Genomic DNA, 24,237 nt, shown 5'->3' on the forward strand with positions numbered 1-24,237 from the left:
CAAGACAATCCCAGTAAAATTCTTAATAGATATTGACAAGCTGATTGTACCACTCATGTAAATGCAAAGGAGTTAAAAGCCCAGAACAATTTTGAGAAACATCAACCTTGAACATAGACCATCTACTTTAAAAATGTATGAAAAGACACAATTGTCTAGTAATCAAGATATTGTAGTATTTTCTTTTTTTATATATAATTTTTTTTAATTATTTATTTATTTATTTGAGAGCAACAGACACAGAGAGAAAGACAGATAGAGGGAGAGAGAGAGAATGGGCGCACCAGGGCTTCCAGCCTCTGCAAACGAACTCCAGATGCGTGCACCCCCTTGTGCATCTGGCTAACGTGGGACCTGGGGAACCGAGCCTCGAACCGGGGTCCTTAGGCTTCACAGGCAAGCACTTAACCGCTAAGCCACCTCTCCAGCCCTGTAGTATTTTCTTATAGCAAAATAACAAGCCAACTGAGCAGAAACAAGGGTTCCAGAATCAATTTTTACATTTATGACTAATTGATTTTTTAAAAGCACCAAAACCATGCTAATTAGGAAATGATAATCTTTTTAACAGCTTACACTAAAATCATTGGACTTCCACATGAAATAAAAGATCTTTGGCCATTCCTCACACCTTATTCAGAACTTAACTCAGAACTGATCATAGGCCTAAATATAAAACTTAAGTTGATGAAATTTATAGAAGCAAACATTGACAGTTTTGAGTTTTGCTGTAGCAGGCTGACCTTGGAGTGCTGGTCCTTCTGCCTCTGCCTCTAGAGTACTAAGAATTCTTAAATACAACTAAAGCATGATCCATTTTGTTTTTAAAATTTGCTCTAGGAAGCATACTGATACTTTCATGGAGGGAAAGGATGCCAAAAAACACAGACTAGAAATATTAGCAAATACATCAATGACAAAAGACATATCAAGATTACAGAACTTGCAAAACTCAACAAGGAAATAAACAACTTAATCAAAATTAACCAATCAATATCACTTCTGTGAAACATTCCTTATATTATAATTTATTTGGAATGGTATATTTTTGAGTCCCTTATAGATCCAAATGACTTTTTCCAATTTTCATTTATATCCTATTATTTGGCCCTGGAATTATTTGACTTTTAATCTATCAACCTTTGATATACAATGTATTGACCAAAAACATATTCATTTTCTTTGAACCTGTGGGATAAATTTTATATAAACCCTTAGTAAAGAGACTACTTTTCCTATCAAATAAAAGTGATTCGTTAGCTGGGCATGATGGCATATGCCTTTAATCCCAGAACTCGGAAGGCTGAGGTAGGAAGATCACTGTGAGTTCAAGGCCAGGATGAGACTAATTCCAGGTCAGCCTACGCTACAGCAAGACCCTACCTCAAAAAACAAAAAAAGTAATTCTTGTGCGCTGGGTTGGAGGTCCTAGCAGAGGAATGCAGCTAGTCATATACCCTTGACCAATGAATGACCAGTCCTCCTCTATTCAGAGAAGGTCGTCCTCTTTGACCAAGTGTGCAGCTTTGGGAGGGACGCACATGGAGTGGCGAGGGAGGAAGGGGACACCCACCCAGCCAGCCAGATCAACCGAATCAATGCTGGTGATCAATGGGGTGACAGATGTTGCAGCCAGGTCACCCTCACATCCAAAACACTAGGAAAACACTATTTTCTAAGGTATCAAAATTTGTTTATCACTTTTTAAAATAATGAGCCTCGAGGATGAATGATTAAAATATAATCGCCATACTTCCTCTTCCTCCTACATCCAAAATGAAACAATGACAGAACAAAATGATGAAAGAAATAACCCTACTTCGCTTTGTTTGTACTTCTCCAGTTAGTTCCCATCACCTGGTACTGTTTCTGTGAGTCATTTCAGGGACAATAGAAGGTATAACAAACAAAGGATGAAATATTATGGGAAATAAATCATATAACTTATTCAATATTTGAACTACTTCTAAGTGAACACCTGTCTTTTATTTCTCAAACCATACTTACTTAAGCCATATTTCTCTATTAGAAACAAGAAAGAAATTTTTCAGGACAATGACCAACTCATATTAACAATACCCCTCTTTGTTAATAATTATTTGGGGGGGGTTTTCAAGGTAGGGTCTTATTCTAGCCCAGACTGACCTGGAATTCACTATGGAGTCTCAGGGTGGCCTTGAACTCACGGCAATCCTCCTACCTCCGCTTCCCAAGTGCTGGGATTAAAAGTTTGTGCCACCACACCAGGCTTGTTAATAATTATTTGAAAGAGAGAAGAGAGAGAGAGGTTGGGGAAGAGAGAGAGAGAATGGGTGTACCAGGGCCTCCTGCTGCTGAAATGGAGCTCCAGAATTATGTGCCACTTTGTGCAACTGGCTTTATGTGAGTACTGGGGAATCGAACCTGGACCATTCAGGCGCTGCAAGCAAATGCCTTTAACCACTGAGCCATCTCTCTACCCCAACATTCTTCTCTTAACCTGTCTCATTTTCCCTCATAATACTTCTTAGGCTGAAATATCCAGGAGACAGTAAGCTCCATGAGAATAGGGAGTTTGTTGTGATCTCTTGTATTCCCTGCACCTCAGTCAGTGTCTGGCACACAGTAGGTGCTCAGCAATTACTTGTGGAATGAATGACTGTCCAAGGCATGGATCTTTACCCCTTCGTATCAGCGTAGTGATCCTAGCCAATCCAGGCAGTGCTGCCAATAAAAACAAATAAGCTGCCTGCCCCATCCTCTTTCTTCCAGGATTGGGGACCTAACCTTTCTGCCAACTTCTGTGCCAACTTGGTATGGGGGCAGAGAACCACAAGAATGCCTGGTTCCTCAGCCAAACACCAAAATGCCCACCATGCTAAATGGAAACAGAGCAGGAGTCACCAGCTAAATGAATGACTTACACCGGCACACGATGGAGGCTGCTTCCTTATGAAACACCCTCCCTAACGCAGCCGCCCACTGCCTCAGTAGCAGGAAGACTTCCTAGTCCAGGATCTGCCACTGAGGGCATTCCCACCAAGCCCGCCCTGCTGCTTTGAAGGCAGGTCACAGTGCAGACACAGAGCCCTGACTGAGCAAGCACATGCTCTCAGCAGGCCTGGCAGGCCCCGGGCCAGGGCAGAAGCAGAAGGCCAGCAACAGCAAGGTCACCTGTGAGATTGCAACTACACATGGCCCGCCTGGAACACCTCCCAACCTGCTCCTGGAGAATTACCACCAGAGTGAGTTACTGTCACTCACTAAATAGCATTTGGAAAGCTGTGGCCCATGCTAAGGGGCATGTGGAAGGCAGAGAAAACCTTTTCCAGTTTCAAATATAAAAGCCCTTTGAGGAACGGGACCAAGATTTAGTGACACCCACAGTGAGACCAAACATAGGGTGTTCCTGTCTTTCAATGCCAACTTCAGCTCCTTCCTCCCCTCAACCACGCCCTACATTTTTTGTACTGAACCATGGCCATCTAGGCCAGACCTTTCATCACCTGTCACCACCTGCAGGAGACACGGTTGAGCGTCTACCTAACAGCACACCACGCAATCTTGTTTCTTCCTTGCTAACAGAATTCCAAGCTGAGATACAGGTCTCAGGAAAAGTGACCCTGCCTCAACTCTAGAAGGGTATGTGGCCAAAGCAATCAGAACCACCTCTCCTCTGCCCACACTGCCTTAAGGGTGAGTAGACTATTGTGGCCAGTGGCATGTGGCCAATGATACAGGAGTCTCTTGATCTGTTAGGGAATTTTTTTTCCTTACCCAAAGGAAGACTGCAAAGCGAACCCGGTCCCACCCTCTGCTGTGGATGTTCTCTTATAAAGGCAAGAGGGAGTTCTAGTCAATCCATAGAAGGCAGGGAAAATCAAGAGAATTTTTCCAAAAGTCAACCAAGAGTTGTGACCACTTTGAACCACATACCCCCCAACACGCTGCGAGAGACAGTCATGCAGCCTAAGGAATGTTACTTCTATCAGAAAGTGTCGACCCCACGACCTGCACAGGCCTCAGCTGCTTCTCCTCTGTGGTGTATTCTTCTCTAACTTAGCATCAAACTACACTTTCCTTGGGACACCTTCACAACACCCCCAGTGAGGCAAACAGCCCCTGACACTGTAATCCAACCAGAATGAGTTTCCGGGAGCAACCACTCCCCCCTTTAGCCAAGGCCCTGGCACATGCTGGGCATTTACATAATGTTGACTGTCTGAATGAATAAGCAAACAAAGCAGTGAATGAAAGATGGGCATAAAGGATGCCTCCCATGCCTTGAAGACTTTAGTGACAGACTAGCCCCCAGGCTGCTCCCTACTCTACCCCAGACCTCCCTTAGTGTCTGAGTAAGGCAGAGATAGCAGTTGAATGCACATCCTAAGTTAGGGTCTCACTATGGCTCAGGCTGACCTGGAATTCACTATGTACTCTCAGGGTGGCCTTGAACTCACAACAATCCTCCTACCTCTGCCTCCCCAGTACTGGGATTAAAGGCGTGCGCCACCACACCCGGAGCACATTCCTATTTTTGTCTGCCCAAAACTGACACTTCTTGGAACCTGGCCATCTCGGAACCTCCAGAAGATGAGGCATAGCTGGTGACTGGGCTAATCCTCCCGGATGCTGTTGGCTATGATATGTGCCCACTCCTGTTGTGGAAACTCACTCCCTACCCCTGAGGTGACTTAGCTGGACTGTGGCCTAGTGGTCCTGTAAGATGTGCCAAAGGATGGAAAATGGAAGATTTCTTTATCTCCCTCTTTCCTGTCTCCCTCCCTGCCTAGATAGGCCTGAAGATAAGGGGTTGGTGCTATTTAGCATTGCATGTTAAGAACCAGCGAACACAGGAGGGAAAGAGCTAATGTGCCCATTAAGTGAGAAGTCACCCTGGAAGTTCACTGAGCATCAGAATCTAGATACATAGGAAACTAAAACCCTCAGCCTTTTTACTTATGGGACCCAGTCATTGCCCATAAGACAACTGTCAACTCACCAAACCCCAATTCAAAGAAAAAAAATTCTGGGCTGGGGAAATGGCTTAGCGATTAACGCATTTGCCAGTGAAGCCTAAGGACCCTGGTTTGATTCCCCAGGACTCACATGAGCTAGATGCACAAGGGGGCGCATGCATCTGGAGTTTGTCTGTTTTGCAGTGGCTGGAAACCCTGGCGTGCCCATTCTCTCTTTCTCTCTGCCTCTTCCTCTCTCTCTTTCTCCAAAATAAAGAAATAAAATACTTTAAAAAAAAGAAAAGAAAAGAAAAGAATTCTGACAAAGTGAGCAGTTAATGACATCCTAAATCACGTGGAGCCTGGGCACAGGCCCCTTTTGATCTTCCCAGCCAGTGGAAAGAAGACCTGACTCTAATACAAACACACACACACACACACACACACACAGAGAGAGAGAGAGAGAGAGAGAGAGAGAGAGAGAGAGAGAGAGGGCATCTCCACGTTCCTCTTGGATCACCCTTCCATTCAAGAAGATGCAAGAACCTCTGGAGACATGAAGTGTTACATTTGTCAACGCATGGGGAGGGACCTTGAAGAAAACCTTCAATCAGAGTGCTAGATGCATTGTGGACATAATATATAATATCGCGAAAGGCCGTTGTGGTGATTATGCCTGTTTTACCTTTGAGAAAACTGAGGCTGGAGTAGTTCATAACTTGCAAGGTCACAGAGCTCGTTAACTGAACTGAAATTTAAACATCATTCTAGACTTTTTCCCACTTTATTACTCGTCTCATCAGGCACTGGATGGTTGGGGGCGGGCAGTGGACTGGCACCTCTTCACCAGCCACAATGCTCAGAACACACAGACCTGCAGCCTCACCAGCTACAGCCCCTGGAGCGAAAGCAGCCTCGCCAACCCAGCTCTTCCCGAAGCCACGGGAAACTAACCGCGGGGTTGGTTATCAACAACAAAAGTCGAGAGCCAGGCCGGGGTGGGGAGCAGCGGCACCCGCGCGGTGGGGCGCCGCAGAGGGCGCGGCGGGAGCCGGCTCGCACTTGGCCGCACGGTCGGCCTGGGGGCCCGCGCGCTCGGCGCCCTCCGCAGCACTCTGTCCCCCCTCAGCCTCGGCCGTCGCCTCCGAGCCACGGAAGTCACCGGCCCGCCGGTCCCCCGGCACTTGGGGATCCGCATAACTCCGTCCTGCCCCCGCCCCCAGCTCCGGGCCCGGGCAGATGTTGGCAGCTGCACCAGCCAAGGCAGCGACGGTCGCGACTCCCGCCCGTCCGCCGCGCCGCGGCTCCGCGAGCTCCGGGCTCCGGCGGGTGGGTGGGCAGGCGCGGGGCGCAGTGCAGTGCCGAGCCCGCCGCAGCCACGCGGCCCCGGCCGGCCGCCCCGCCGCCCCCTCCCCACCCTGGCCGCCAGCCGCCGCGCGGGTCCCGCTCACCTGCGCGGTCCGGGCCCGCCGGACCTCTGCGCGCCTGGCCGGGGCTCTGCGCTCCGGCTCCGAGAGCGCCCGCTCGGGGCTGGCGGCGGCGGCGGCGGCGGCGGCGGCCGCGCGGGGCGGGGCGGGGCGCGGCGCGGCACACGGCTCCTCCCCGCCCCGAGCCACCTGGGGCGCCCGGGGAGGAGGGGGCCGGGAGGGACAGGTGAGCCCTGCGGGCCAGGGAGCAGTCCCGCGGCTCCGCAGGGGACGCCGCAGGGATCCTGCGCCGCGGGGAGGGAGACCTGGGTGCGGGAACGATCAGTGCCGGGCGAGCAAGCGAGGGGCTGTTCCCATCTAGTCTGCCCGCTGGGAAAATGTCACCCACAGAGCAGCAAGAGGGGCCCTGCGGCCCTTGGTTTGTGGGATGCAGAAACACAGAGGGAAACACCCCCCCCCCCCGGGGTGAATATGCGGAGAGTTCAGAGGTGAGTTCAGAACCAGAACTCAGGCCCTTTGGACCTTCCGGTGCTAACCCATCCACACTTCGCCCACCCCTCGAACGGTTTACAATAACAGCAGTGGGCAGGAAATAGTTGCACATATTGGTGGCCTCCTCACTCTGGCACTAGAAATCCAACTTTGCGTACCCACTGATGGCTCTTCCGAGCCTTGAACAAGCCCAGAACAGAACGGGCCCTGTATGCTGGCTGTATAAGCACAGCCTCTGTGGTCCCCCAGCCTAGACATGCTCTAGCGTCACTCATCATTTCAGAGCCCCGGGTCCATCTTTCTGGCTTAGGACTTCTTGTTGTTGTTTTGTACCGCTTCCTACTCCCAGCACTCTCAAGCTGGCTTAAAGGAGGTCTACACTCCCAGGCCACCTACACCATGGTCCCGGGAAATCTAAAACACAGTTCTGTCGGACCTGAACCAGTGGAAACACAACCTAGACTTTGGAAAACTGATTCAAGATCCCGTAGAAGATGGCAGCGCTGCGCCTGAGGCCCAGGGGCAGGGTCTCTGCACAGAGTAGAGGGACCCGGGAGCCGAGGGCGCTCATAGGACCTGCGTCTGGGGAAGCTTTGCTGGAGGGAGGTCTGCAGAAATTAGGCATGGGTTTGGTCCACAGCTGAGACCTCCATCCATGGGCTTTGCAGGTCAAGCCTGACCAGAATGGCATTTTTTAAGTGTTCCATTTAAAACACAAATGACCTTAACAGACACAAGGTGACTTGCGATGTTCCCACTCACATATTCATTAATGGACTCATAGAGAAGTTCAAATGCACTGCGTTTCAGGACGGCTCTGTAACTATTTCAGGACATTTCTCTGACCACATTTCTGTGAGTAAACCTCCAAGGTAAAAACCGAAAGCACTCTGCCAAGGTGATGTCAGGACCAGAGGTCCTGTGCAGAAAGAAGAGTGCTTGAGATCTTGGTGTCACCTCACCACCCCCATCACACTAGATAAGGCCATCCTGGGGGAAAAAAAAAAAAGCCCAACCTGGGAGTGGCCAGCCACAGCTGCTACTCTGCTTGCTCCATGGTGCGTAGGAAAACTGGGGTCCCAGGGTGGGGCTGTGGTAAAGGCTTGCCCTTTAGGTCAGCGGCTTTCACCAGCAGGCAGGGATGAACACAGAAGCTGATCAGGGTCTCACCCAGGAGGAATGGACCCAGGCCTTTTGGTTTGGACCTGTTGGTTTCAGCCAATGGAGCATGTGATCCCCTGTGATTTAGGAGGCTCTGCTGAATGTGTGTGTGTGTGAGAGAGAGAGAGAGTGGCGGGGGGAGGAGAGAGATAACAATCTTGGCTGGGCCAGCCTTGTAGGAGATATCCCCCAGGAAGACCGAGCATATTCCAGAAGGCATAAGTTCTGCCTTCTTCCCCACCCTCACTCGCCCGCCCCACCCTTCCAGCGTGTTCCTTGATGGTGCATTTCTCACACTTGTGAAATCTGAAGCCACAAACTAAGACACTTCTGCTTGAAGTTCTTTGTGGGATAGAGGCAACTGAAATGTGAATTCCTGATGCTGTCCTGAGAGTAGGTGGAGAAAAACCATGCGAGGTGCTTGAGCAACAGGTTAGGCTGCTTAGCAGCCTAATGGTAACTGATGTGGCTCAGCTATCAGTGCCAAGAGTGACCAGTCATGTGGTCTGGGCCCTGAAGAGCTGGAGACAAGGACAAAACCACTGCTGGACTTCCAAAGACTCTAGAACTAACTAATGAATTCCTGAAAATTGCATTTGTTACTATTCCTTCTGGTGCCTGGAAAAATGATATTTGAGCCGGGAAACCTTCAGTGTTTTTTTTTTTTTTCTTTCTCTTGTAGGATAAGGAAAGAGAAAATATCCAAATTGGAGAAAAGATCATTAAAATGTGAGACTCAGGATACATTTACCCTCTTAACTTTTTCTACATTTGCTTATGACTCAATGTATATAATAATGTTTTATATCATTTTCTGTGTTCCTTTTTCATTGACACCATACATTTAATATCCTAGACACATGCAAACCTCTCAACTAATTATAATTAATATAGGAGTAGTGTAGGGAAATAACCAGAAAGATGAGGGTGAGAAAGAGTCATAAATTCCTATAAATAAAACTGATAACCTCTTTATCAGTCAACCCAGGATTTAATTCCCTGGCTCAGGAATCACAGCATTTAAGTTCAAATACAGACAACACTGAAAGTATGCCTCACTTCCTTTCCTATAAAATGAGATAAACCGATAAACCAGCGTGTCATAGGAAGGCTGGGAGACATGAGATAGAATAATAACTGATCTTCAGGGAGTGGCTATTGTGTGCCTGGCACTGTTTCAAATGCTACATTCTCTTCTGAGAGTTGAGCTTAGAGTAGGAATTCTCATCCCAGGTCCCCAGACCCTGCAATCATAACCCGCATTTTTGTCTCCACACATGTTTACCAAGGAGAATATTCACTGCTGACCCTGTTGTCAGAGTCCAGGTCTCATTTGGAAATCACTGACATCCAGATCGAGCAGAAGGCTTGGAATGGGAAGACTCAGAGAGCATGCAGTGCAGTCACAGTTCCCAAGCGTCCTTGAGAAAATGATCACCCACAGTGCCTGCTTAGGACACAGGCCCCTGGAGATTCTGGCTCATTCTCATTTACAAGCCAGCCTGGGAAGCTTTCACATTTTACAAGTGAGCAAGCAAGCCCAGAGGCCAGGACAAGTGGACACACACATCTGCCAAGGGTAAGAAGAACCTTCACCCTTCCTGAACACCAACAAATCTTCCATCACACAACTCTGGTGCACAAGAACACTCAAAACCGGGCTTCACTGGATTGGAGAGATGGTTTAGCAGTTAAGACACCTGCCTGTAAAACCTGAGGACCCAGGTTTGATTCCCCAGTACCAACCTAAGCCAGGTGCACAAGATGGCACATGCTTCTGGAGTTTGTTCACAGAGGCTGGAGGTCTTGGCACGCCCATTCTCCCCACCCACCCCAAGTAAAAAGTGTTTTTTTCAAAAAAGCCTTCTCTAAAGAGGCACATATGTAGCCCTCTTTATTTTAAGGGTGCCTTTCTTGTTAGGGTTGCATGGGGAAGGGGCCCAGCAAGCGCATGTGTGTGCGTAAGCCCATGCGCACACACACGCCTAATCCCACTTAGCATCTGAAGAACTGGGGCTATCCGCCTCACATTCAATGACATCCCACCAACATTAAACATGTGCCACCTCCTAAAGCCCCAGGCTGATTAGACACTAGCCTGGGACTTCTCAGGGTTCTGATATCGTCATGGAGTCTGTGCATCCCGCGTGGGGAAGGATTTCTTTCTGCACAGGAGCTGGGTCTGCCCTGAGAACAGGCCAGGCAGGTACTGCTGTGACAGTGGTTGTCAAAGCGATGTTTCTGGGCCTGAAATGTCAGCTGACAGCAATCAAACAACAGTCCAGAATCACCTCTTGCTGATTGTGAAACTCCATGTGTTCCAAGGGCAGCCAAGGATGTATGTGTTTCTTTTGGCTTTTGATGTTCACCAGAGTCCTGGTGTAGCAAAAAGTTGAAACAACTTTCCCAAAGTGTTTTGGGCATACACCTCACGTAGCAGGCCAGTGAGCAGAATTTTCAAGGGGCTTCACTGTAGTTCATATCCATGAGAAGACTTGAAAGATGAGGATGGTCTCACTGAGGCTGGGCTTGATCCCGAGGCTCACCAACAAGCCAGATTTTCTGTATTTAGTCTCCAGTCTTATTACTTATTCTCATGGAGTCACTGGGGGTCACCTCATACATCATCTGGGAATGTTCTTGAAAGACCCCCATGGGAAGACCTTCACTCAAGTCTCGAGATAGCACGCACCCAAAGACACACGGGAGACTAAACTTGCTGCAAAAGCATGAGGCTTTATTCGGGAAACCAGAGCTCTGGGGTCGACACATATCTCATGCAGGAGACAGAGGAGTCGACCCTGAGCCCTATTGGGTGTTTCTTTTTATAGGGTTTTTAGCAAGGAAGGGAAAGGGAAGGGGGTTTCACAAGGGTATTTGCCAAGCTTGTACAGCTATGTCTACATATCTTATTTGTGCATAACCAGAGTTTAAGTCCTTGGTCAGGCTATCTTGGGAAACTATTTTATTATTTCGGTTTTTCTCAAAACTGTATTTTTGTTTATCCTCTTCCCGGGACACAAAGTTTAGGTTGACCCGATCAACCCATATCTTGGGCCACCTGCAGCCTATCTTTTATCCTATTTTTGATTTACTCCTTTCTGAATATACAGTTCAGGCTGTCCCCTAGCTATAGCAACTAGCTATTTCTTCACCAAGTTTACTTTAAAATTTTCCATTCTGCCTTTCATTCTCACCCTCTTTTACTTGGTCTCAGAGAAAGCACCAACTTGGGCTCTGTTCACAAAAGCATTGGCTACAAAAATATCCAAATGCATTTCATGTTTTGTGTTTTATTATTTTTGAGGTACTGGGGATCAAACCCTGGTCCTCACATAACACTACCACAGGGCTGCATGGTAGTGGTTTGATTCAGGTGTCCCCCATAAACTTAGGTGCTCTGAATGCTAGGTTCCCAGCTGATGGAGATTTGGGAATTAACGCCTCCTGGAGGGAGGGTATTGTTGGGGGCGGGCTTATGGGTGTCATAGCCAGTTTCTTCTTGCTAGTGTTTGGCACAGTCTCCTGTTGCTATTGTCCACATGATGTTGGCCATGGGGTGATGTCCGCCCTCGGGCTCATGCCATCATTTCCCCCTGTCATCCTGGAGCTTCCCCTGGAGCCTGTAAGCCAAAATAAATCTCTTTATTCCCCACAAGCTGCTCTTGTTTGGGTGACTTCTGACACCAATGCGAACCTGACTGCCACACACAACATCAGCTTTTGTCATGTACTTCTAAATTTACTTCTCTCTCTTTCTCTCCTTCTTCCTTTCTTGCTTGCTTCTTTCTTTCTTTCTTTCTGCTTGTGTGTGTGTGGTGTATACATGTGTCCTTGTGGTGCCCCACATGTTACCTGCAACAGTGGCTGCTCTCCGGCCGTGGCCCAAGTGAGCAACAGTTGTGTGGTTCCATTGCTCTTCTGCCTGGTCTTATTTTTGAGCCAGAGTCAGTCTCTCTGTGTTTCTCTTGCTGTTTCCAGAGCTCGAGGGGCTCTGTCAAGGGTCTCTGCTCCCCAGCAGAACTGGGGTTATAGGTGCACATGGCCACTCCCGGCTGTTTCCATGGGACCTGGAGATTTGAACTCCGTCAGTCTCTGGTCCCCTGGCTTGCACAGGAAGCACACTTAACCACTGCATAATGGAGAATTGCCATCACACCAGCCAAATAAATGTATCATTCTTCTATAAAGTGGGAGTCCATGTTTCATCACAAGCACTCCAGGCAGCTTCCTTCCTCAGGACCCTTCTGTTTACGACATTCCCCAGATCTTTGCACAGCTGGCTCCTTCATTTAGTGTCTTTTCTGGCCACTAAGCCCAAAGTCTTGCCGTATCCTGATTATTTTCTTCACGACACTCAAATGTTCTAAATTGTCGTAGACAGGGCTGCTCCCTGTTTCACAGTTTGCTGTAAAGATATGACGACTATCTGGTCTTATGCCCACCCCCTCCCCTCAGCTCTGCTCAGTACTAGGCAGGCATTTGAGTGTTTATTGAAGAAAAAAAAAAAAAAGAGCGTTACTGCTGCAGCGCTGAGTTTGCCTTTGAGTTTATCGCATGCACCTTTTACCTGTTCTTATGAGGCAAGCCGGGACTAAGCTCTGATCTGGCAGAGCTGCGGGGTGGCGCTCAGGCCCCTCTGCGCCCCTCAGCAGCCATGAGCTCGGGGCTTCTCAGCTACCTGGTCTTGCTACAGAAAGCATCTGTATTCAGATGCTGGTAAGAGCTGACTGTGCTCTGGATACAGCCTGTCTAAATGACTCCTAAGCATCTCTAATCTCCCTTTGGGGAATTTACTAAGCTCCCACCAAGGTCCTGCTGGGGTTTTTATGTCAGCATTAACTGATTACTGGGTTTCTTCCTCCACGTATGGGAAAATGCATGGACTTCACTCATGATCCAAGGTCAGGAATCATTCCTGACAAGCCCAACAGTATGAAAAGCTTCAAGGTTCAGCACTGAAAGTAGCCTGAAACCCTCCTCATTGTGGTTAGTTCAGGGCACGGCATGTGCTCAACCGCCTAACAGCTGCTTTTTTTTTCTATAGGGAAAGAAGGAGGAGAAAGGGGTGCACTGGACTGTGTGTCCTTTCACCTCATACACTGAATCCCTAGTCCCAGGTGGATGGCATATGGAGCTGGAGCCTGTAAGAAGGTAGGACAAGGTCCTGAGGGTGGAGCCCTGGGGTGAGATTACAGCCCGTATTAAAGGGCATCTAGCTGGGCGTGGTGGCACACGCCTTTAATCCCAGCACTTGGGTGGCAGAGATAGGATCGCCGAGAGTTCGAGGCCAGCCTGCAACTACATAGTAAGTTCCAGGTCAGCCTGAGTTACAGAGAGACCCTACCTTGAAAAAATTAAAAGTAACAATAATAATAATAAATAAAGGGCATCTAGAGCACTCTATCTCCCACAACATGAGGATAGCATGAGTAGTCAGAAGTATGGATCCTGGAAAAGACCTTCACTGGACCCCAAACATGCTGACCTTCTGACCTTGGGCTTCCAGCCCCCAGTATAGTGAGAAGTAAATATATTGTTACAGCCATGCAGTCTATGGCACCATTCCAGCCCCATGCGGACTAAGAGACTAGAAGAAAAATTAGTGAACAGGAGGCAACAAAGAAATGTGATCTCACTGGATAGAGGCTGGTGCTCAATGTTCCTTTCATAGTCTTTTTTTCTGTAAGTATTGGTGGAGATAAGTAGAAGGCAACTGTGGTACTTTGAATACCTACAGACTCAGGTATTTTATTAAGGCTTGTGACTTGGGTCTACCCGCTGCCTGGCTGGAGGAGGTGTCATTTGGGGAGGATCCTGGGGTCCAGCCCTAAGGAGCTTGGAGGTGGATCTGATTTCCAGCCCAAAGGTCTGCAGAGCAGTCTGAGCTCTGGCAGGTTCCCGCGGCTCGCTGCCCACTGGTGCTTGTTGCGCTTGGTGTTTGCTGGCTGGTGATGGTTTCTCTCTGCTTGGCCTTGTGGAAGCAGCTTCTTCTGCCACTGATGGAACCATAAACTGATCAAGAAACTTAAATAAAATCCTTCCTCCCATGAACTATGCCTGGTTTGGATGTTTGTCCCAGCAACTTGGAAAATGATAACAGCAACAGTTGGGGGTTCAAGGTCAAAATGCCTTCTCCTAGGATTTTTTTAAACTTTCATTGTTCTTACCATAAAACTTTTATTTTTATTTATTTATTTATTTGACAGAGAAAGAGGGAGAGTAAGAATGGATACACCAGGGACTCCAGCCACTGAAAACGAACTCCAGATGTGTCCTCTTGTGTTAACGTGGGTCCTAGAGAATACAACCTGGGTCCTTTTTCTTTGCATTAACTGCTAAGCGAGCCCTCCAGTCCGATTATTTTTAAATGAGATAGAGAGACAGAATTTGTGTGCCTGGGCCTCCAACACTGCAATCAAACTCTAGTCATCTGTGCCACCTTGTGCATTGGACATTAACATGGCACCTGGAGAGTAAAACATGGGTCCTCAGGCTTCGCAGAAAGTGCCTTAACTGCTAAGCCATCTCTCCAGCAATCCTAGGATTTTTTTTCATAATAATCCATTATATTTGCATTGTGCATTATAAAATGCTTACCTGTGGGTTCTTGTTTGATCCCTATGACACACTATGAGACAGATGTAGGCAGTGAGCTAAATTTCTGTACATTGAATGTGGAGAGGAGGTCTTTGAGTCTTTGCAAGTTAAACAACTTGATCATGTTCGCTTAGCTGGCCAATCAGAAGCTGAGAGGTGGCTCCAGGGCCAATTCCACTGTCCGTTTTGTTGTGGAGTTGTCTCTCTGGGATCATTGCTGTATGATCTATACTCCAGCTGCACCCACATCCCAGCAGAGGGCACTGCAGGGCAGCAAGGACACTAGGGCTGGGTGCTGGGGCTGTAGGCAAAGTGCTGGCTGAAAGGGCCAGTATCCTGTCAGGCAGATGAGGGGAGCCAACTTGTCCCTGGCATTCCTCAGTAGTAGCCCATCAGCAACACTCCCACAGGAGAGGCTCGGGTAATGGGAGTCTGTGGCAAAGTGGAGAGAAGGTAAGGGAGCCCCACTTTGGCTCCCGCCCCTTCCTGTAGTTGGACTTGCACACACATGTGCGGTATGATTGGCATGTTTGCTTTTTCTAAAACCAAAGGTTTAAAATGAAATCCTATTAATCATTATGACAAGGCAGGAGGTGGAGCAGGGGCAGCTGTTCTCAGCAGGGATGCTTGAGCAGCCGGCACATTACATATCCCTGGGGATGCGGAAACACCCATCCAGCACCACCAAACCGCCAAGAGCCTGTTGAAATGGAGTGAGAGAATGCTGACTGCTTCTGACTTAAGAAGTAGAGAGAAATATATGTTTCTCAATACAAAGACTATCAATGTCTGAAAAGCATCATGTTAAAATTCTTAGGCACATACCAGTGGCAAACTGACAGTGACTGCTGTGCATCTGTCTTATATATGACCAGGATTCCAGCAAGGACAAGGGCACTGCTGGAGCACAGCCTTTCTTTAGAAGCCCAAGTTCAGTGTCACAGGTGCCCCTGCTGGCTGGCAGCCTCCTTCCATGTCATTCCAAGTCTCCTAGACATACTTGACTGCTTAACGTGATTTAACTTATAAGGAGGGCTTAGATTCTATGGGAAAAGCTGTGGAAGTTTAAAGTTTTGCATATTTTTTTACAAAAAGGTTTTTAAGTTGTCTGCTGGTTATCACTGTATTATTAACTTTTATATATTTACATATGCATTTATACAAATATATGATCACTATTCTCCAAGGGAGTTTTGTTAGCTGTTGAGCACACAAACCTTAGAACCAGATTCTCAATCCTGGCTCCCCTTCTTGACAGTGTGAGACCTTGACCAATCTACTTAACCTCTCTGTGCCCACTCCTCACCTGTAAAAGGGAGATAATGGTGCTTACCTCATGGGGTTATTAGATGGATTAGATGGATTACTACATGTAAAGCACTTGAAACAGTGTCTGGCACATGGCCAGAATAGTCTCTCAAATTAAGTGACTGCCTGCTCCAGCTTTCTGTGCATTTCAAGTTTCTGATGCTATCATATGTCATCCAGAACAAGTTTGTCAATTTCTCTAATTTACACATTTTATAGGAATAACATTTTGCTATAGATACATCTTTTTGAAGTCCTATATGATTTGAGTCATTTAGACCTATCATGGAGAAGGGTAAGGGTTTGCAAAGTGTTACAAGAGGAGGGGGGGCCCTGGGGCCAAAACAAAACATCCTTTACACAGAGACGTAGAGCAAATGAATGCTTCCAGCCTTTTCCACTTAAGCAAGAAGAGACCATCAGTTTATTTATTTATTTACTTATTTATTATTTATGAGGGGGGAATGGGCATGCCAGGGCCTCTAGCCACTGCAAACCAATTCCAGATTTATGCGCCCCCATGTGCTTATGTGGGTTCTGGGGAGTCAAACTTAGGTCCTCAGGCTTCATAGGCAAGTTCCTTAACTGCTAAGCCATCTCCAGGCCACCGGTGCTTTAAAATGATTTTGAGGTCAACCACACAGAAATTGGTGTTTTCTTTGCAGATTAAATGAAGAACCACTGAATGCCAAAGGGAAAGTGAAAACCCTACAGCTCGGGGTGCCTTCTGTCAATGAAGCCCACATTTCCACCTCATGTGTCAGGACACACCTCCCACTTCTGCTCAATGCATTGTGCTCCTAAGACAAATTGCAACACGTAGCCTGTCACAAATGCCAGATTTACACCTGCCATGCTCCCATCACCAGGGACTGCTTTGGCAGGCACAGCTTCAGCTCACTTTGCCCCTCAGATGCTCGAGTCCAAGCACGGTTCAGGGGAAGGAGGGCAGGGGACCTGGGGAAAGGCCTCCTCTCTCACAAGACCTCTCACGGCAGCCCCACTGGCCCGCAGAGCAGCCATGTTCTGGGATCCCTGAGGGCCATGTCCATTGAGATTGAAATGTGCTTTGGAATCTAGCTGAGAGAGGACTGCTTTCTCATTTCAAGCTTCAGCCTGAACATTCATCCACTACAGTTGGAGTTAATTCCACAGTCACCTTTAACAGTCTCTTTTCTGGAAACTGCTTCTCCTGAGTTGTGTCATTTCTAGAAAGTTGGATGAACAGCATGAACACATGCCATTCACTGCCCTCTCAATTACACTTCACCATCCTTCCCATTTCTAACAAATTAAACAGAGTGATGAACTATCTCATGCACCATTAAGCAGAGGAGAGAAAAAACAGGGATGGTTTACACACACAATGCCATGCATGGTCACATGATCCCAGACACCAGGTAGGCAAGTTTCCTTGTTAAGAAACTGTATTCGGCACATAATCCTGTGCCATCATTGGTTGCTCTCCAAAGACCCCACACTCCAGTGTCTGCTAAGGAGATCTTGGTGCCTTAATACTAAGAGCCAGTAGGTAAATGAGAGTGCAAATGTATGTCCCATTCTCATAAGATGCCAATACACTGTCAACTTAAACAGACCTGTGGCCATTAGAGGAAGGGTACCAATGCTCTACATCCTTCTATGAGAATAAGTGTCTTTCTTGGGCAGAAAGAAACTCAGTTAATAGTGTTCTACTATCTTTAATCCAATTTGAATCTCATATAGTTACGCTATAATTGGAACCTGAAATATCTCCTATAGGCTCATGTTTTGAGCACTCAGGCCCCAGGTAAGTGCCATTTTCAAGGCCCTGGAGACTTTAGGGGTCTGGCTGGCTAGTAAGGGGGGAGCTTGGAAGACTGCACCCACCTCCAGTTTCATCCTGCTTTCTTGGCTTCTTGATCCGCGTGACATGGGAAGCGCTCACAGGCCATGAATAAGCCTGCCAGCCATGCTTTTCCCACTACAATGCTCTGAGATCCCCTGGCACTATGATCCAATAAGCCTTTCCTTTTAAAATTTTGTCACTGACAAGAAAAATAACCACTAGTTAATAAGACAATTCTAAAAATTCATAGCTATCTTTTCAGAGCTGAAGAAGGAAATGTAAGAATTTTATAAAAACGTTATTTCAGATAGGGAGAGAGAATATGAATATGAAGGAATGAGAACAGGTGTGCCAGGACCTCTTGTCAGTGCAAAACAACTCCAGACACATGCCACTTTGTGTGTCTGGCTTTATGTGGGTACTGGGAAACTGAACCTGGACAGGCAGACTTGCAAGCAAGTGCCTTTAACAACTGAGCCATCTCTCCTGCCCCAAAGGTTGGATTTTTAAAAAAGCTTTACCAGTGAGAAAAAAGTTAAGTTTTCAAGCAAAGTAAAAAAAAAAAAAAAAGAAGCCAGGCGTTGTGGCACACACCTTTAATCCAAGCACTCAGGAGGCAGAGGTAGGAGGATTGCCATGAGTTCAAGGCCACCCTGAGATGACAGAGTTAATTCCAGGTCATCCTGGACCAGAGTGAGACCCTACCTCAAAAAGCCAAAAAAAAAAAAAAAAAAAAAAAAAGAGAGAGAGAGAAAGGACAGAGTGATGAGTCATGCTGCACATTGGAGTGGATGTTCACCTGCACTTTGGTGAGGTCTGAGGATGGCTCATTTCAACACACATTTCCTGACACATTGAGGGAAAGGCCCTAAAGATGACTTGATTAAGGAAAACCAGACCAGCCAAAGTTTAAGTCCATTTTATTGTCCAGTTTTAGTATTTTTCAAATTATACAACATGCAGTCTGCCAGAGTATCCATACATCTTCATTTTAGAACCTAGGAGATAATCAAAATTTTCCATGGGCCAGGGGAGGGTTACTTCCAGATCTCGTGACACGTACTGTCGTACAGGATTGCTACTTGACACACACCACCATTCTCCCCATCAGATCATGGAAACAAGTTTTTCCACTAATTTTCTTAATGAAACTACTGTACAGATACATAAAGCCCAGAGAACACACATCTGCAGTACACAAAACACTTTACAAACTAGACATATATAATTCTACAGAAAGCTCTATTCCCCTTACATCTGCACACATGGAAAGTATTTAAAATTGATACACAATGTCAGGTAAGCAAGCAGTCTTCACGGACTGGTACTTCTTTCAGCAGTTACCTGGCCCTTGGTCATGTTTAAAACCTCAGAACTGTTGGTGGTATGGAACAATTTTAAAATTATGATGGTTCCTTTAGCTTGCTCAAGATAATCAGGGTGAGACAGAGAAGTGAAACCTTCTGGGTGACGGACTTCCCCAGCATTTCTTCTATCCAGAGTCACAATGGTGTCGGCCTTTCTAAAGCACACACTTCCAAAGAGGGAGCTTAACAGTTTTATTTACTTTGCGCTGTTCCTCCAGGACAGCGGAGCTGATAAACCTCTCCCACTCCCAGTCCTGCGGATGCCTTGGTGGTGTTTTAGAACAGAACCATCACTTCCCTACCTGAGTGTAAGGGCCTGCAAAAGTCACTGGACCTACATTCTAAACATTATTTCCTTATTTACCCAGTATTTTCTATAAATTCTGATTTTCTTAACCTTATGTTTCTATTTCCTTGGACAGTTTTAACTCTTTCTGGTCTACTACATCCCACACAAAAAAGCAAACAGGACAGCATTTGAAGACAGGTGCATACAGAGTTTCCTAGGAATTGCCCAAAATGCATTGGTGTTAAGGGGTCCAACCATAAATCCTGCTATCTCAAACAACATTCCCTAGCTCAGCAACCCACCTCTTTGCAGGTAAACCCTCTAGCTATCCTCCCATAGTATCACAGAATAAATGTTCAAGAAATAGTAAATTACTTAGGGGAAAACACGCAAACATACACACCAGGAAGCACCATACTACCAAAAATATTGCCATGTACTCGGCAGCTCCAACGCAGGGTTTCACACGTAGATTATAGGGAGTGTTTAAACAATGAAATTTTCATTAATGTGGCCTTTAAAGAAAAAAGTGGCCTAAGAGTATATTGTCCTGATAGCATAATTAATAGATAAAGTAATATTTAGGGATACGCTGGCATAAACTATATAATCCATTCCAACAACCTGCCTACCTTTTAGTCACAGTACGAGAAAATTAGATTAAAGGTCTTGGAAAGATTGAAGCTAGGTGGACTGACTGGCTGATCAGCAGCTAGCAGAATTATCTTTAAAAGACATCAAAGCCAACTTTCTCTGTGAATAAAAGTAAACTGAATTCTGTAAGGCCCTTGTAGAGATCAAGCAATTCAGAACTACAAATGAAACTTTCCTTTTGAAACATGAAAGGACCAAGCAATTCTTCAGAAGTACAAAAAGGGTACCCAGGGAAAAAATGATTTTGGGAAAAATCTAAAACCATTTTATGATGGACATTATTGAAAACCAAGAAAAGAAGTTATTGATCTGTGTCCAATTTCCATATACATAGCAACACAGTTGCCTAATGGACAATATGAGATGGTATGGATCATGATTATTTAATTAGCAATCCTCTCAGGCCAATGTTTTGGCATCGAAAGTCAGAGGGAAACATCTGAATAGCAAGATAATCTGTTGCACCTGTTATTGGCTGGTCAGTTTTACAAACCCTGCCTGCATGGACCCATCTATCAGACGGTAAATAGTGACCAAGCAGTTACATTGTAGGGAAAATGGCAGCAAAATCAAAGAGGGTGAACACATTTAAACATATGCAAATCTTTATCTTTATGAAATAAATATTTCAGTAGAATGTCTCTCCTCCTTGCAGAACAAAACCATACAAATTGAAACACTTAACAAATAAATTAGGTCAAAGCAGGGCTGCTTTGCTAAGGACTTTATACAAGAGTTTGGACATCAACTCACAATCCTCAGTACTTCATGCATGCCTGCGTGAGCACGCACACACACACACACACACACACACACACACACACACACACACACTTTATGAACTATTTCGGCCCATATCCCACATGGCCACGAGAAAGCCCAGTCTCCCCTGGCATACGCTTCATTCCAGTGGTGACTGCTGTAGGGGACAGTGCCAGCTTGCACTTCTTGGGCATATGTGATGACAGGATAGGTGATTTCAACCAAGATTGATTAGGTTGTCACTGACTTACCCACAAATTTGTCGAATCAAGTAGCAGCACACAAGATAATCTTATTAGAATCTTCTACAGTGTCTGTGAAAACTTTACTACTTAGAAATCAATTCACTTACTATGTCCAACTGGAATTAAGGGAGTCAGCTTTAGATTCATATATTTAAATGCAGTAATAACTAAATGTAAAAAAAAAAAAAAGGTCCATCTATAGTGATACCTTCTAATTGTGCCTAGAAGATAAACCCTATTTGGTGCCAAAGAGAGCAAAGAGAAGATTCACATGAAGAGTTTGCAGTGATGAGTTAACATACAGTGAGAACTGATTCATGGCAACTTATGTGTACACAGGCACAAACTTTGTCAAGGACTTTCCCCCTTCTGCAACTGCTGGAGTGATGCTGGACTTCCTTAGGAATACCTCCTCAAGCACAAGACGGGTCCACTCTGTGGACCCGGAGGCCATCCCGAGGCAGGCTCCAGAAGCATCAGGAGGAAGAAGCGAGGAGGGCAGCTTCATCCACTCACCCAAGTCTGTAGCGTCTTCATTGCTCTGCAAGAAGGGGGTCGAGCCCAGCGGGGCTGGCCAAGACTAGTTGCTGCAGGTTCAAGAGCAAACAGCTCAGAGGCGAATCTCATGACTGTTCACACAGCTGTGTCTGAATGAGCAAACTCTACATTGCTACTGTCAGACTGTTTTTCCTGCCTTGAAGAAATCTGCTTTGCATTTTCACTAGTGCCATACTAAAACGTGTATATTACAGATCCAAAGATGTGACCAAGATATTCAAAGTGCTCTCTGGGGTCATTTGTTTTTGGAAAAGTGTTCAGAATGAAAACTTTGAACCCTACAGCAGCACTTTTTGTTGCCTAAAAATATAAAGGAATGTGTTTATTTTACAGGAAACCAGACAGTCGAGGCAGAGCATGACCACAGCCTCTGCAGCACTTGGTTGTCCCCTTCAGGGAGGAAATGACACGGCAGGCGGTCCCAGTGGGACAGTGTGCTGCAGGGACGGCCGAGTCAGCAGTAATGGCTCTGAGTAGCGAGGGGCCTTTCGTAACCATGTCCGTCTCCTTCCAGGCTCAGGAGGAGAAGAGTCCAAGCACGCATCTGTACACACAGAAATTCTACACAGCTCAGAACACCGGAAACTGGTGTACTGCAGACGGTGGGGGCAAGCCAGTATAAAAAGAAATGGAAACTGTATACGAAGGGGAAATAAAGGAATTGGAGATGAATGTAGTCCTTGCTTGTCATGCTACGTGAAGTCGTATCTGTTAAAAGAGAACCGAACAGAAAACACAGGAGTTAGAGATCAGCAGAAACTCACTTAGACTTTGAATTTCTTGATGTTCAGATCAGGGCTGTCCAATACAAATATGTGAGCCTCTTATTTAACTTTGTTGTAGTTCCTTCATTAAGTACAATGGAAATGTAATATACTTTGCATATCCCAATAGATTTAAAATATTATTTCAATATGTAATCAACATTATGGGTGGGCCTATTTTACACAGTATCACCACTGAGAGATTGTGGCATTCTTTTCCCCACAAGTATTTTTAGTCTTCAGCACATATCAGTTGGGACTCTGCCACATGTCACATGGCTAGTGTCTATCTAATGTAATGGATAGCATAGCTTCCTATGTCCTGATTTCAAGTGTCCTGACAGTCTCAATAGTTTCTAAAAGTCAGTATCTGGGCTGGAAAGATATCTTAGTGGTTAAGGTGCTTGACTGCGAAGCCTACGGACCCAAGTTTGATTCCCCAGGACTCACATAAGCCAGATGCACAAGGTAGCACATAAGTCTGAAGTCTGTCTGCAGTGAGTGGAGGCCTTGGCATGCCCATTCTCCCTCTTTATCTGCCTGTTTCTCTTTCTCAAATGAAAATTTTTTTAAGTTAGCATTTGCTGCTTCTGTAGATATTCAGAGTAACACAAAGTACTTCCTTGTCCCTAGGGAACAATCACTATCACTCATAAACTAGCTTGGTCAACACCAAGCAGATCAGGCTTGGCCCTGATAAGAGGCTCTCCAGAAAGAGGGGCCCAGACTAGAAGGACATGTTTCACACTGTGGCATAATGAAGGCTCCCAGTAAAACACCCCCTTTGGTTTCACTCTTCTCCAGAGGTTCATATACCCAGATGAGTGAGCCCAGTCCTGAGCAGGGGTTCCCTCTGAGTGGCCTGTCTTTGCTTTTGGAGTAACTCCAGGAAGCTCAACATTCAGGAGACAATGAAGAGTTCAATTCCTGCCAGCAGCAGGGGGCCTGGCCGGTCAGTAATCTGGACCCTGGATCACCTGTAGAGCTCCTGGTGCTCTAGGGGATGAAGAAATGGGAGAAGTCATGGGCAGGTTCCCCATGGAATTGCTGGAAGAGGAAATATGACAGACACTAAGGAAAACCCAACTATCTTTGACTGTGAAAACCTCCCTTCTCAGATCAATGCCCAGCTGCAGTGTTCCAGATTCCCACTACAGTGCGTTCTTCGTTTCCCTCTTTACTCTTGTTTATAATATTGTAAGCAATATCACACACTTAGGATAAATAAAGACATAAATTATGTATAAGTAGAAGGAAAGAAGAAGAGAAGTACAGAACAGAAATGGGTCAGGAAAGACAGAACAGTACATTTCTTGCTAAGAATATCCACTCCAGGATTGTAGAGATGGCTAAGTGGTTAAGGTACTTCCCTGCAAAACCTAAGGACCCATGTTCGACTCCTTAGATCCCACGTAAGCCAGGTGACACATGCACAAGGTCATAAGTGCGCACAAGGTGGCCCATGTGTCTGGAGTTTGATTACAATGGCTGGAGGCCCTAGCATGTCAATTCTCTCCCTCTTTCTCACTCTCATTAAAAAAAAAAAAAAAAGGTCAGTCTGTTGGGCTTGCCTGAAAAAAAAAAAGAATATCAACTCCAGGGCTGGGGAGGTAGCTCAGCACTAAAAGGCATTTGGTACAAAGCCTGCAGGCACAGATTCAATTCTCCAGCACCTACAAATCCCAAATCTAAAGTGGCACATATATCTGCGATCCCAACATGCCCATTGACAATGGGAGAAGAGCCGGGAGAACCCAAAGCCCATCGGCCACCTAGTAATGTTCCCTGCAGTCTGGCAAGAGACCCTGCCTTAGAGAGGGTAGAGCACAGACACTTCAAAGTTGT

At 46.3% G+C, this 24,237-nt stretch overlaps 2 protein-coding genes across 3 annotated transcripts in view; both read right to left on the bottom strand.

Annotated features, from left to right (window-relative positions):
• Lypd6b (LY6/PLAUR domain containing 6B) overlaps positions 1-6,463 on the bottom strand; it is a 203,642-nt gene extending 197,179 nt beyond the window's left edge. The window contains exon 1 of one of the 2 annotated variants that reach the window (XM_045147618.1): positions 6,389-6,463. The gene's annotated coding sequence lies outside the window, so the exon portion shown is untranslated. The remainder of the gene's footprint in view (positions 1-6,388) is intronic. The other variant, XM_045147617.1, reaches the window with a different exon arrangement.
• Positions 6,464-18,656: 12,193 nt separating this feature from the next.
• The window catches only part of Kif5c (kinesin family member 5C), a 181,755-nt gene continuing 176,174 nt past the window's right edge, over positions 18,657-24,237 (bottom strand). Inside the window, exon 26 of the mRNA XM_045147133.1 lies at positions 18,657-22,336. The gene's annotated coding sequence lies outside the window, so the exon portion shown is untranslated. The remainder of the gene's footprint in view (positions 22,337-24,237) is intronic.

Source organism: Jaculus jaculus, chromosome 4 (genome assembly GCF_020740685.1).
Source record: "Jaculus jaculus isolate mJacJac1 chromosome 4, mJacJac1.mat.Y.cur, whole genome shotgun sequence".
Classification (NCBI taxonomy): domain Eukaryota; kingdom Metazoa; phylum Chordata; class Mammalia; order Rodentia; family Dipodidae; genus Jaculus; species Jaculus jaculus.